The 7,054-nt window shown below is 37.3% G+C and overlaps 1 non-coding gene across 1 annotated transcript; it reads right to left on the bottom strand.

Annotated features, from left to right (window-relative positions):
- Positions 1 to 6,425: 6,425 nt before the first annotated feature.
- LOC111814841 lies at positions 6,426 to 6,535 on the bottom strand. The gene has a single exon (XR_002819717.1). It is a non-coding gene; the product is annotated as a U6 spliceosomal RNA (small nuclear RNA).
- Between the last annotated feature and the right edge of the window lie 519 nt (positions 6,536 to 7,054).

Genomic DNA, 7,054 nt, shown 5'->3' on the forward strand with positions numbered 1-7,054 from the left:
AGAAGAGAAGAGAAAGAAGAGAAGAGAAGAGAAGAGAAGAGAAGAGAAGAGAAGAGAAGAGAAGAGAAGAGAAGAGAAGAGAAGAAAAAACAAACCAGGGAACCCTCTCTTCAGAGGGACCAAAAAAAAAAGCATCAGTGGGATCTGCCACAGGCTTAGGGGAGAAATCAGATTGTCCCATCTTGGGAACAAACTTAGCAGCTATGGCTTAGGGTCTGCAATGATGGACCCAGGCGAGGGCTGTGTTGGTAGCAGAGGTAGGTTAAAGCTAGCTTCCATCCTCAAGCACCTAGTGGAGCTTGCTTCTCAAGGCCAGCTGACCTGCTGATCTGCAAGGCTCAGAAAGCTGTTCCTGGGGGTGAAGGAGGAGGAAAGGAAGAGGGCATATTGCATCCTCCTTGGACCAGAGAACTCTGTGCTGTTGGAACTGAGTCACAGCTCTCACAGCACAGGATCCCAGACCAGGGGGCATAAGCCTTCCTCAGCTCTGCCACTGGTTCGCTCCTCTCCATCTCTTTTGCCTGTAAATTGGACTAGAATTCTATTTTTCTTCCAAGCTTCTTTCCCCTTTCTCTGTCTCTGGCAGCAGACCTTGAGATTTGAAAATTGCTTTGATTTTTTTTCTTTCTGCAGTTGTATGTGTGTGTGAAGAAAAACAGACTATATGGCTGGAGAGATGGCTCAGTAGAATAAGTGCTTCCCTGGCAAGCACAAGGGTCTGAGTTCAATCCCCAGTTCTGTGAGAAAAAAAAAAAGAAAGAAAAGAAAAGAAAAACAGGCTAGAATTATCCAGGTAGAATTGGTGACAGTGGGGAGGACACTTTCAGGGTCAGGGACTTGGCCACAATTTTCCTAAAATGACTCAGACACACCACAGTAATTACTCTCACTGCAATTTTATTTTTACTTTAGAAATAAAAATTTCCCTCAAACCATGTGAGATCTTTGTTACTCACCCACAGAATAAGACCTACATTCATAAGCCAAGGGCTCCAGAAGCCTAGCTGCAGTGACCCACCAGACACCTTCACTGTACTTCCTCCAGACCACCACTGTATTCTGGGAGATGAAGAGCAGGAGTAATGGGGGTGAAGAGACCACCATCACCCTGGGAAAGAGCCAGAGCTACAGCCTCTTGGTGTACACAGAAAATATCTGCCCAGGATCTCGGCCCCAGGCTGCTCTTCTTACAAATCTCTCAAATGTATTATTTTGGTGACAAAAATGAAGGAGCTTTGTAAAATTTTTTAGAAAGTTATGAATCAAGCAAATTGGTCAAGCAATGGTCGTGACTCATCCACATGGCTGACACTAACAGAGGATCTACAAACTGTTTTACAGAGTTTCAGGGTAAATCCTGAGGGGATTTGACTGATCTTGTCAAATACAAAAGTTACATATTTTTGTTATATAGTTCTTGCTTTATCTTGGTCTTAACCATCCAACATAAAAGTATAAATACAAAGTATAAAAGGTAAATCCATATTAATATGCTGAGCTGTAAAAGGCTCAAGTCAACATCTTCTGACATTGCCAGTCATACAGATAACCCACTACTATTATAGGCTACTGGATTATATTGGAATACTTTGCTGAATTCATATATCTACAATATATGAATGGCAATGGTACACCCATCTCTGACAAAAGTAAACAAAAGGAGGGATATAAATGAAGGACCATTTTGTAGTGAAAAAAATATATATCTGTACATACAAAATAGCTAGCATAGATATACAGCTACTTTCTCTTAGTTCAATGAGAAGAAAGTTTTGACCCAATAGTGTTTAGACAAGATATCGTATCTGCATCTTGTACCATGAATATCTACTACAAAGACAGCAGTATGCAATGTATTAATTATTGTAACTGTCCTACTAACCTGTTTTAAAATTGTCTTGTTGCTACTTCTTTCTCAAGAAAATTAATATAAAAATAAATAAATAAAATAAAAAATTATGAATCACACAAAGTAGTTATTTACATCTTTTGACAAAATAGGAGCTATAGTAGCAGAATCAAATTGGAAAAATCCTTAGATTAAATAGGCAATAACTAGGTCTGCTGTTTTGGCATTCTGTAGTAAGAAAGTGATTGTAGTGTTTATTTTTTCCATAATTTTATTGATAAACAAATAGCAATAAGACAGTTTCAAATCAAATCAGTTGGACAGTTTCAATAATTAGCACATTGCATACATTCCTCCCAGTGGTTAATTGCTGTACAAGATGCAGACATGATATCCTGAAGAAGAACAAATTTCCTGTTAGCCATCATCAGACTTCAGACAATGATGTGGGCCTTCTTTGTGCATGTTTCCACTAACATTCTGTGTAGATTTCAAATTTCTCCATCTCTACATACATGAGAATTAATTTTTTAAAAAATGTATTGGCATTGAAAATGTTTGCAGTTCATGTAGCCTCCTTAAATCAATCTATCTTAGTCTCTATCTCCTTACCTCACCCTCTCTATATAGGTACATATATGCATTGTATTGTTACATATATGATTCTGATTTCTGAAACACCTCATCATCACCAGCAGATTCTGCAAGTGAGGATGCAATCAGGTTGCTCCATCCCTGAAACCATGAAAAAGGAAGTTATCAACCTGGAGTCTATGTAAGCGTCACATGGGGGCAGTGTTCATGCAAACCACAGGTTCTGATTCTATAATTAAATTTTTACATTTTTATTTAGCACCCATATAAAGTCAATGCAGTGGTAGGTGGAATGACTTGGAGTAACCAGGACTTACCCATTGCCTTCAAACTACATGCTAATGGGTTCTCACAGAAAAATACACTCACAATTTCTGAAAGGTAGCCTGACCACATTTCTAAATGCTTCACAGATGGCTATTCACAAAATACAGCTTAAGAACAATGGAACAAAAGCCTTCCTAGCTCAGATAGCTGATAGTGTACTGAAGTGGCATACAGTGATCCTTAAAGAACATACTGCTCAATTATATTAATTGTGTAAACTAATGCTATTGTGTACAATCACAACTGAGAAAACATTGAACAAAATATTTGTAAAATATTACCAAATCCTAAAACACAAGTTTAGAAGTGAGTAGTTGTCACATCTAAGACACTATCCTGCAGAATATCAGACAATATAGGAAAACAATGCATTCAGGTTGGAAGAAAATTAAATGTCAGAAGATATACTTCATGTTTCTCAACTTACCTAGGATGCCTCAGAGTTACTCTAAGGCTCTCACTTGAAAGCCTCCTCCCTTTATTAAGTACAGGCTTGTGAAGTCATGGCCACTATAACAACAGTCCCTCACTGCATATCTTTCCTTCTACTCATCCCTGTGCCTAGGGGAACCTGCATCCTGGAGGAGTTCATCTCCTTGAATAACTAATTAAAGACAAAGTAATTACCTAGGACCACACTAGGATAAATTCCCTCACAGTCCTTCAGCAGTGACCTATTACAGCTGCTCAGTTCATCTGACTATATTTGGGGAAAGGTGGGGGTTGAACAGAAGCTCAGGGATGGATTCCTACTTGTTTTAGGGACTGGACATAAATCTTTTGTTGCTGGAATGTACTTTTGGGGAGTGAATAAAAATGGCTGCAAAGACCATGAAAGTAGTCAAGGAATGGACTGCATGATTTAATATCTTTTAGGATCATGAAAGTTTACAGGAGGCATCATCAATCATTTTGAAGCATTGTATCACGATGAAAGACCCATGTCGTAGGAAGATTCCCAGGTGGCAGTCTAACACTATAGCACTGCTCACTGTAACTGGCCTCTAGCAGAGATGAACAGTTCTACTAACGAGGGTCACCCTCTGTGACATAACATTCTAGATATACTGACAAATAAGAAGGAAAGAAATGCAGGAAAAGATGGACTGCTAATGCCATGTTTTTCACTGCAATAGATCACAAGGCCATAGCTGACATTGCTTCTTCTACTACCATTGCAGATTCCTCCTCTACATGGCTATCATGAGCTGAATGAGTTCACTTACCTAGTTATATACATTTTATTTTTAAAAATTTCCATCCTCATTTGTCTTGTATTTATTGTGCCATATTTCTTCTTTTATTTCTTTTTATCTTTTGTGTGGTACCAGGGATCAAACTCAGGACCTTGTGCTTGCCAGGTGATCACTTATTCTGCTGAGCTATCTCCTGCACCCTCTTTTTTATTTTTAAAGAACATAAAAAATAGTAAAAAGAAAAAGAGCATTAGAAATGATCCCGAATTTCACTCAATAAAATGATAAGATTTGAGCGATTGTTATTCTATTGCATGTTGTTGTGTTCAAATTAGTTATTCAGATTACCAGATACAAACACATAAAATTGGTCAAAAAATTAAAAATAACAAAAAATTGAAATATGAGGTGATCCTTTCAATAGACCAGTAGACATCAGAAGTACATTTATCTATCATATATATATATATATATATATATATATATATATATATACCTTTCTTTCTTTCTTTCTTTCTTTCTTTCTTTCTTTCTTTCTTTCTTTCTTTCTCTTTCTTCTTTCTTTCTTTCTTTCTTTCTTTCTTTCTTTCTTTCTTTCTTTTCTCCTTTCTCTCAACCTTGTTGTTTCTTCTCTTTGAACAGTTCCTTTCCCTTTCACAGTATCTATTATAACTTTTGGATTTTGTTCACTCTTTCATGTTCTTGCACTAGAGAGACAATACAATGTTTACACATGTGGGTCTGATTTACTTTGCTTCTGAGTATGTTCTCTAGTTGCATCCATTTACCTATAAAGTCCTTAAGTTTATCTTTATAGCTGAATAATACTTCCTGCTGATTTTTATCACAGTGACTTTGTAGTATAATTTCAAATCAGGCATTGTGATCCCTCCTGCCTTTCCTATGTTGGCTAGGATTGCATTTGCTATTCTAGGTCTCTTCTGCTTCCAGATGAGTTTTAGGAATGAGTTTTGAGTTATACTAAGGGTAACTTAATTGGATTACATTGAATCTGTATAAAAATTTTAGAAGTATGGCTATTTCTGCAATGTTGTTTCTTCCTTTCCTCAAAATTATGGAATATGATTCTTACCCTGACTATCTATATATACAGACACCTGTGAACTAAGCAACTGCACTGAAGATGGCAATTTGTAATAGTAATTTCATGCTTGGAGTGCCTGTCATTCTGGTCTTCTGAATACAGGCTGCTTGTCATGACCTGCCAGTTGCTGCTGTGCTATCTCTCAGGTAGATGATTGTTCAAAAAGAAAGGGGTGGTGAATGAAGGCAGGAGACAGGAAAAGGAATGTTTTTGGACTGTCCTACTTCAAGGTTGTATATGGTTAGACTTCTGGACTTATGTGTAAACATAAAAATTATATAATTCTTTATGCCTATTTTAAAAATATATTCTAATTTTTAAATGTTTTTTCATCATATTCTGTAGGGACTTAAAGTTTAACATATCAATACTTGATGAAAAATATCTGTTCATCAATACTTGATGAAGAATATCTATCTGAGGTTAAGCTCAACAGCCTAGGCTGCATGGTAATAACAATAAGCTGCTCTTCTGGAGGGTTAACAACCTAAGTTTGCAGACCAAATTAGAGAAAAAGGAGGGTTGCAAGGAAAACCAATATTTTGGCCCTAGCCTTCCATGGTCAATTAAGACTCAGGACATATGAGAACTTGTGCTGTAATGTCATGTAACTTGGTAGTGTCCCAAGTTTTCTGATCAAGAAGATTATGGGGCCAAAGAGGAAAGTGATCAATGATGTAGAGTGTGCCTAAGGAGAGTCACATGGAGAGGAAACATTCTCTCAAGTTTTCACAGAGAGCACATTGGACAAGCAATGGCCATGGCTCATCCACATGGCTGACACTGGCAAAGGTTCTACAATCTGAGGTACAGGATCTCAGGAAAAGTCCTGAGGGGATTTCACTGACCTTATCAGACCCAAAAGCTACAACTCTTGTTCCATAGGTCTTGCTTTACCTTGGTCTTAACCATCCAGCAGAAAAGTATAAAAGAGAAGTATGAGAAGTAAAGCTATGGTGTTATGTTGAGCTGTAGGGGACTCAGATCAACAATTTCTGACATTGCCAGTGAAGTGGAAGACCCAATACTATTATGGACTACTGGATTCTTTTAGAATATTTTCCTGATTTAACACACATATAATATTCAAATGACAGAACTAAACCAAAAAGGGGATACAGATGAATGTCCATTTTGTGTCTGTGTACTCAAAATGGTTAGGATATATAGTTACATTCTATTAATGAATAGAGAGATTTGTTCTAATTGTGTTTGTAATAGGATATCATGTCTGAATCTTGTACAGCTAATAACCACTAGGAAGAGAGTATGCATTGTGTTAATTATTGTAACTGTCCTACCAATTTGATTTGAAGCTCTCTCATTGTTATTTGTTTCGCAATACAATTATGAAAAAAAATTATAGAATGCATGAATTCATGAATTTGCATGTCATCTTCACCCAGGAGCCATGACAATCTTCTCTGAATCATTCCAATTTTAGTATATGTGTTGCTGAAGCAAGGATTACTGTGTTTTACAGATTTTTTAAACATGTATTTTTGGACCATGAAATACATGATGCCCAAGGTATTCCCCAAGATTTCAGCTGCTGACCTCCTTGCTCCAGGTGTGTGGAAGTCCCAAGCATTTCTCTGTTAGTCAGTATCAATATTTCCAAGTAGAATGACATTTTCATTCTTTGTATTTTGGTTTATGTTGGGAGCCATGAAAGCTAGAAAATTGGTCAAATGTGTGAAAGCAGGACTAGGCCTTAGTGCTTAAAGCAGTCAAGATACCTCAGTCCTGAGATAAGTATGCTGACTGGTTCATGTCAACTATTAGTCAAGAGGCAACCTTGTATCACATGTTACTAACTTTGCAAAGGTATAAATAAATGCCCATACTGTTGCTCTGGGGGTCATTTCACCAACTGGGCAGACGAACCACCACCTAACCCAGCTCTTGTCTTCTTGTCTATCTTTTCCTGATTCCTGCTGCCATTTCTCCTTGTGTGCAATGGATCACACTAGGAGACCAATG

Source organism: Octodon degus, unplaced genomic scaffold, assembly GCF_000260255.1.
Source record: "Octodon degus isolate 3935 unplaced genomic scaffold, OctDeg1.0 scaffold00635, whole genome shotgun sequence".
Classification (NCBI taxonomy): Eukaryota; Metazoa; Chordata; class Mammalia; order Rodentia; family Octodontidae; genus Octodon; species Octodon degus.